Raw genomic sequence first — 6822 nt, 5'->3', positions numbered from 1 at the left:
GTGATTGCATTGAATCTGTAGATTAGTTTTGGTAGGATAGACATCTTAATACTATTTAGCCTTTCTATCCATGAACAGGGAATAGTCTTCAATTTATTTAGGTCTTCTCTGATTTCCTTGAACAGTGCTGTGTAGTTTTACATCTATAGTTAAATTTATTTTTAGGTATTTGATTTTTTAATTTACTATATTAAATAGTATTTGTTTCTTGATTTCCTCCTCAGATTGCTCATCATCGGTGTATAGAAATGCTACTGATTTTTTTGCATTGATTGTATACCCTGTGACTTTACTGAACTCATTTATATGTTCTACATGTTTTGTTGTAGACTTCTCAGACTATTTTCTATGTATAAGATCATGTCATCTGTAAATAGTGAAATTTTTATTCTTCACTTATTTGGATCCCTTTTATAACTGGATCTTGCCTTAGTGCTTGAGCAAGTACTTCTAACAGAATGTTAAATAGAAGGGGTGATAGTGGACATCCTTGTCTGTTTCCTGATCTTAGAAGGAAAGATTTCAGGATTTCATCATTTTAAATGATGTTAGCTATGGGTTTTTCATATATACCCTTTATCATACTCAGTTTCCTTCTATTCCTGCCTTTTGCAGTGTTTTTATAAAGAAACATGTTGTATTTTGTCAAATGATTTTTCTGCATCTGTGGATATGATCCTGTGATTTTTTTCTTCAATGTTTATATGGTGTATTACATTAATTGATTTTCTGATGTTGAGCCATCCTTGCACACCAGGAATAAAACCTACTTGATTGTGGTGTATAATTCATTTAATGTGTTGTTGAATTTTTTTGAGGATTTTTGTATCTAGATCCATTAGAGAGATTGATCTGTAATTTTCCTTTCTTGTGGTGTCTTTGTTTGACTTTGGTATTAGGGTAATGTTGGCATCATAAAATGAGTTAGGCAATGTTCCTCCTATTTCAATTTTTTATAAGATTTTAAGCAAGATTGGTGTTCATTCTTTCCAGAATGTTTGGTAGAATTCACCTGTGAAGCCATCTGGCCCAGGGCTCTTCTTAGGTGGGACATTTATAATGACTGATTCTATCTCTTTAATTGTGATTGGTTGTTGAGGTCATCAATTTCTTCTTTCATCAAAGTAGGCTGTTTATGTGTATCTAGGAATTTGTCCATTTCTTCTAAATTGTCTGTCTTGTTGGAATATAGTTTTTCATTGGAATATAGTTTTTCAAAGTATTCTCTTATGATCATCTTTATTTCAGTGGGGTCAGTGATGATATTCCCTTTCTCATTAACTAATTTTCTGTATTTGCATCTTCTCTCTTTTTTCTTAGTCTGGCTAAGGGTTTGTCAATTTTGTTGATCTTCTCAAAGAACCAGCTCTTTGTTTTGTTTTTAGTTTGTTCATTGGATTGGGTCATATTTTCCTGATTATTAGCATGTTTTGTAGTTTTTTTGTTGCTGTCTGGTCATCATTTCATCTTGTTGGGTTTATTCAGTTGATTTGTTTCTTTGTCTTGGGGTTTATTAGTTTTTGTTTTTGTATGCATGTTAAGTCTTCTCTTTGTCACTTTGTTCTTCTTATTCTATTTACTTTTTGTTGGCTAAGTTACCTTGAAGGAAAATATTATGGCCAGAGAAAGCCAAAGGGTTAAGAAAATAAAATATAATAGCAGTATTGATAATGAATGTTAGCAGAAGAACCATGTGAGATCTAGGGGAATGGATATTGCATTTACATAAGCTGTGTATAGTTATAACCATAAAAAAGTGGAGTACCTACATTGAGATAGTAAACTGAATATGGGGAGGAATATAGTATGAATTAAAAGGCCAGTGTGGACAGGAGAGGGGGGAAGAGAAAGGAAAAAACAGTAGTATAAAGAGTGCATAAAACTTCCCCCCAGCATGGGACATGACACCCGGGGATGAGCCTCCCTGGCACCGAGGGACCACTATCAACTACCAACTGATGATGCAACTGGAAAATGACCTCATACGGAAGGTTCAACGCGGATCAGTGGAATATCCCTATCTACATAAAATAACATGACTTTAAAATGCTGTTTGACCTAATGTAAGGGGGAAATGGAAAGGAGAAATGAGTTTATATGGCTACGAGTCTCTAAAAAAGAGTCTGGAGGCTGTCAGAAGGATTGCCCTTATGCACAACTGAGCAGAGTCTGAGAGACAGATAAAGCAGATACAACCCCCAGATATCGGTTCCTTCGAGGGCTAAAGAGACCCATGGGAGTTATGGTCATGGCCGATGGGGTTAACTACCAGGTCAGATGGCCCCTCTTTGGAACTGGTGTTTATGTGTGACGAATCTGGACTCAGATGGGATCTCTCTTCATAAGACTTTCATGCTAATGTGCTGGAGGTGCAGTTAGTGTCAGGGTTTAAGATATATTTAGGGGATTTGAATCTCTGGACTGACAATGTGAAAGCCAGGTCCTGAGCCTCAACAGACTCCAGCACCTACAGTCTGACTTATTGGGCTCACCACACTCAGCTAAGATGGAGTTGAAGAAGGACAACCACCACACCATGGAGCCTAGAGTGATTACAACTGAAAGTGGGAGGATTGCATCCAGCATCCATGTGGAATCTGAGCCTCCTCTTGACATAGAGGTGCAATGGACACAACCAATCCAATGTCCACATAGAAAAGGTGGCATTGGATTGAGAAAAGTGGACATGATGGCTGATGGGTATGGGGAAAGGCAGGAAGAGATGAGAGGTGGAGGCGTCTTTGGGACATGGAGCTGCCCTGGATGGTGCTTCAGGGGCAATCACCAGACATTGTAAATCCTCACAGGGCCCACTGGATGGAATGGGGGAGAGTGTGGGCCATGGTGTGGACCGTTGACCATGGGGTGCAGGGGTGCCCAGAGATGTATTTGCCAAATGCAATGGATGTGTCATGATGATGGGAAGGAGTGTTGCTGGGGGGGGGGGGGGAGGTGGGGGGGGGGTGGTAGGGTTCAATGGGACCTCATATATATATATTTTTAATGTAATATTATTACAAAGTCAATAAAAAATAAAATAAAATAAATTTCTTTTAACAAAAAAAAAGAGTGCATAAAAGATAGAAAACAGATTAGAGGTATTAGAGATAAAAATCGAAATATTGGGGGCTAAAAAAAGAGAGGTTAATGTAAGAGAAACAACAAATGATCAAGGATAGAATCATGGAAAGGAAAGGGGATAGCATTGGTAGGCAAAATCAGTAAACACAAAAAAGAGGAAATTGAAGATGAGGAAGCACAGCATATAAGAAGCATTGCCTGCAGCACATAATATAAAAAAAGAAAAAAGAAGAAAAATATTATAAGCAAGCAAGAGAAAGAGAAAAACAAAAACAAAAAATGGGCCTTGTTGGGGGCGGGGGAGGATACATAGGAAAGAAAAACAAGAAAACAAACCAACAAAAAGGACCAAATATGGCCTCAGGCAAGGAATCCTCTTTGCAATTGAATAAACTGCTTAGGAGACTGACCTTCCCCCTTTCACCATTCCTCACTTCCCTTTCTCCCAGGGCAGCAGGAAGGCTGTGTGAGGACTCCTATAAGATATTCAAATGGGTCCCTGGTGAACTAATTCTCCTGAGAAAATAATGTCTCTTAATTTCTTTAGAGAGAGTACCACCCCATGCCAGGAACTCTAAATATGCTATTGGAAGTCTGTAAAGCATGTCCTACTGTCCTTCTCCCTTAGGTGTGCTACAAGGGGGCCTGTTCATTTTCTGACTCCACCTTCTCCCAGACCAAGTTTCCTATCCCAGGGCATTTAGGTAAATTGGTCTCTCTCAACAGATTCATCTCTCCTCTCTTCCTAGGCTCTCCCCAAGTCACCTGATATGCTCCTCCAATCTCAATAAAAGGGGGTCACCAGAAAATTGAACCTGCACTCCTTGGGTCCCTCTGCACATTCCACCTAAACCTCCCACTCCCGGAGTTAGTCTGTGACTGGAACTGTAGCACAATGCCAGATTTATGGGAGTGATGGGTTCAGGAAACAGAACTCTGGTTGAATGTGGACTTGGGATATGTAGGTCTGCTATATGTGGGTTGTGAGTGTTCAGGGAATATAGGCTTGGGGTTCATACATTGGGGAACACAGGGCTTGGGAACACTGCCATAAGGCTGGCAGTTCTCAAGGAGTGCTACACCCTCAGTCCTAGGGGGAAGGGATTTATCTTCCCAAGGCTTCCAAGTTCAGTATTAGAAACCACAGTTCTACCTTGAGCAAGCACTAATTCTGCTGCTGTCTCTCCAGATCAATGTCCAGACACCTCCTGCCCTGTAGGTTCCCAAAACAGCCCACTCAGGCAGAATTCCATCACCACATGGCCAGTCCTTTGCAAGAGAGATAATGACGATGTCAGAATCCATCTTGCCCTGTCCCTCTGTCTTCAACTTTAAAACCTACATTTAACTTTGTCAGTTTGCTTATGCCTAGGAAATCAGATTTAGAATTCACCTGTTAAAAATTAACAGTGAAAAGTAAACTAAAAATAAGTCTTTAAATGTCAATATTGTCTTGCTAGTGAATTTAATGCATACATCACAAGTGAAATTTATGTAGTTGCTGAAAAAATAAACAGAGAAACTGCACAAAGTTGTTACCAATAAAAATTTTAATTACTTAGTTAATAAGTGAAAGTGGCCAAATTGATTTTAAATGAAAACCTTCTAGAAACTAAGAGTTAAAGTCATTGTATAAATGCTTTTATATATAAAACAGCAGAAAAATAATAATGGAAATTATTACAACAGAGTAAATGTAGCTTATATTTCAGCTATTGTAATGGTAATTTACCTTTGTTTATGGCTACTTCAAGTCTTTCTTATGCTTGCTATAGTAATGTTAATTATAACTTAAACTTACTTTTTATTATGGTTATTTTATAACTAGCCTGACCTAGCCTTTAAACTTCAGCTACTATATTGGTGATTATAATCTGAGTTTGCCTTTGTTTATGGTTACTGGAAGTCTTCCCCCACTGTTGCCTCTGCTTATAGTAAATTCTTGACAACCTCTGCCTCTATGGCTCAGGAAAAACAAGTTTTAGATATCCCTGCCTCCTATTCTACTGGTGTTAATAACTCTGCTTTCTCTCATGGCTCCAAGTGTGGACTAAGTTACTGCCTGATGGAATTCTTGACACTCAAGGTTGGATGTCCACTCTTCCAGTCCAGTGGATGTGGAGTCCTGTTATCTCCAAGGACTGGGAAGTAAAGGAAGCCTCCTGCCTTAACTGTCAGGGTTCCTAAAGGTAGCAATTCATGAGAAACCATTTTCCCTGATGCTTTAATACCCTCAGTGAATATACATGCAATTGGTCGTGCTCATCCAGAGTCTGCTGAAGTCAAGGTAAAATATAAAGTTCTGAAGTAAAGGAAAATTTTGTTAAAGCATTGGGAACATTTTGGTTATAAGCTATTAACTAAAAACAAAAGTCTTGTGCAAAACTGCATTGTCATAATGCAAATTATAAAAAGCCTTCTGGGAAATATTTCAAATGTTGTTTTGTTGTAGAATTTGAGAGAAGTTCAATTATTTGAGTATAGAGAGGCCAGGACTCAGGAATGATTTTGAGAAGGAAAAATGGTTTATTGACGGCCGGCCGGACTCGGGAGCTTTCTGTTTGAATCCTGAGCCCTGAACAAGATTTTCAAACGTCTTTTATACAGGGAGGAAAGGCCAAATGGTCCCTTTGTTTCAGTTCTCAATAGGCTTCGATTAGCATATATATCTTCCACTTCTTAGGTAAGCTTTTAGCATGGACTTCAGATAGTCTAGATAAGCTTTTAGCATATTTGGTTTTTGCATTTCCCCTAAATACTTAAAGTTTATAGCTCTTGCATTGTTAAACTGTTTCTTGGGACTAGAGCCTGTTGCCATTGTCCCTAAGGGCAGGACTGTAGCCTCTTACCATTCCACACCCACAGCCTTCAGCTTAGGTTATCTCTGAAGAGACAAAGAGCCTTCCACCCATAGCCCACATCAGTTTTGCAATTAAATTTGTTTTGTAAAAGAATGAAAGTTTCCATGTCAAACTATTCATGTCTGTCTATTTGCTCAGTATATATCTACATGTCAGGATGATAATATCAAATTAACAAATAATTCATAAAAGAGCCCTATTCAAATTGTTAAAAATTAAATATGCAGTTGTATATGTGATAAATATTCCTAGAGCCCAAATTAGGTTAAAACAGAAAAGTCATATAAAAATCCAAATATAGCACCTATTAATAAAGGGAAAAGGATTTTCCTGAGCTTTTTAACCTACCCAACCCCCAGGACCTTCTCTTTGCAAGAGCTCTGAGGGAGGGGCTAGGTGTAACAGATTAGAACCCTTCTAGGCAGAAGGAATTAAGAATGAGTTTGTATTAAAAAGTGGATTAGCCCCCTGTAAAGAAATTAAAAAAACATCCTTTGTATAAACTATAACAGTTTCAATTTATTTAGCTTAGGTGTTATCTTTTTGGTTTATAAAATAGCAAGTTAATAAATTAGCATTATATGTATTAAATGTTTAAAATGATAAAAGTTGTAAGTTCATGTTTAATAAAATTAAGCTAAGGAACAAAATGTAGATCTGCCCTCTTTTAAAAGAATAATGCAAATTCCATCACTTGCTAATTGTAACCTAAGGTAAATTAATCAGTCTGTGTGATTGTGGTAGTTTTAAAGAGTTTATAAAACATCTTCTAACCTGAAACATTTAAATGGCTAGTTCTAAGAAGCGATTATTAACTAGAAGCCTAAATTAATATTAATGACAAAAATTGACTCTGTAGCAGTAAAACCTGACTGGAAGT

This window comes from Dasypus novemcinctus, chromosome 22 (genome assembly GCF_030445035.2).
Source record: "Dasypus novemcinctus isolate mDasNov1 chromosome 22, mDasNov1.1.hap2, whole genome shotgun sequence".
Lineage (NCBI taxonomy): Eukaryota > Metazoa > Chordata > Mammalia > Cingulata > Dasypodidae > Dasypus > Dasypus novemcinctus.
The sequence above is the reverse complement of the archived record's forward strand: the minus strand, read 5'-3'. Positions refer to the sequence as shown.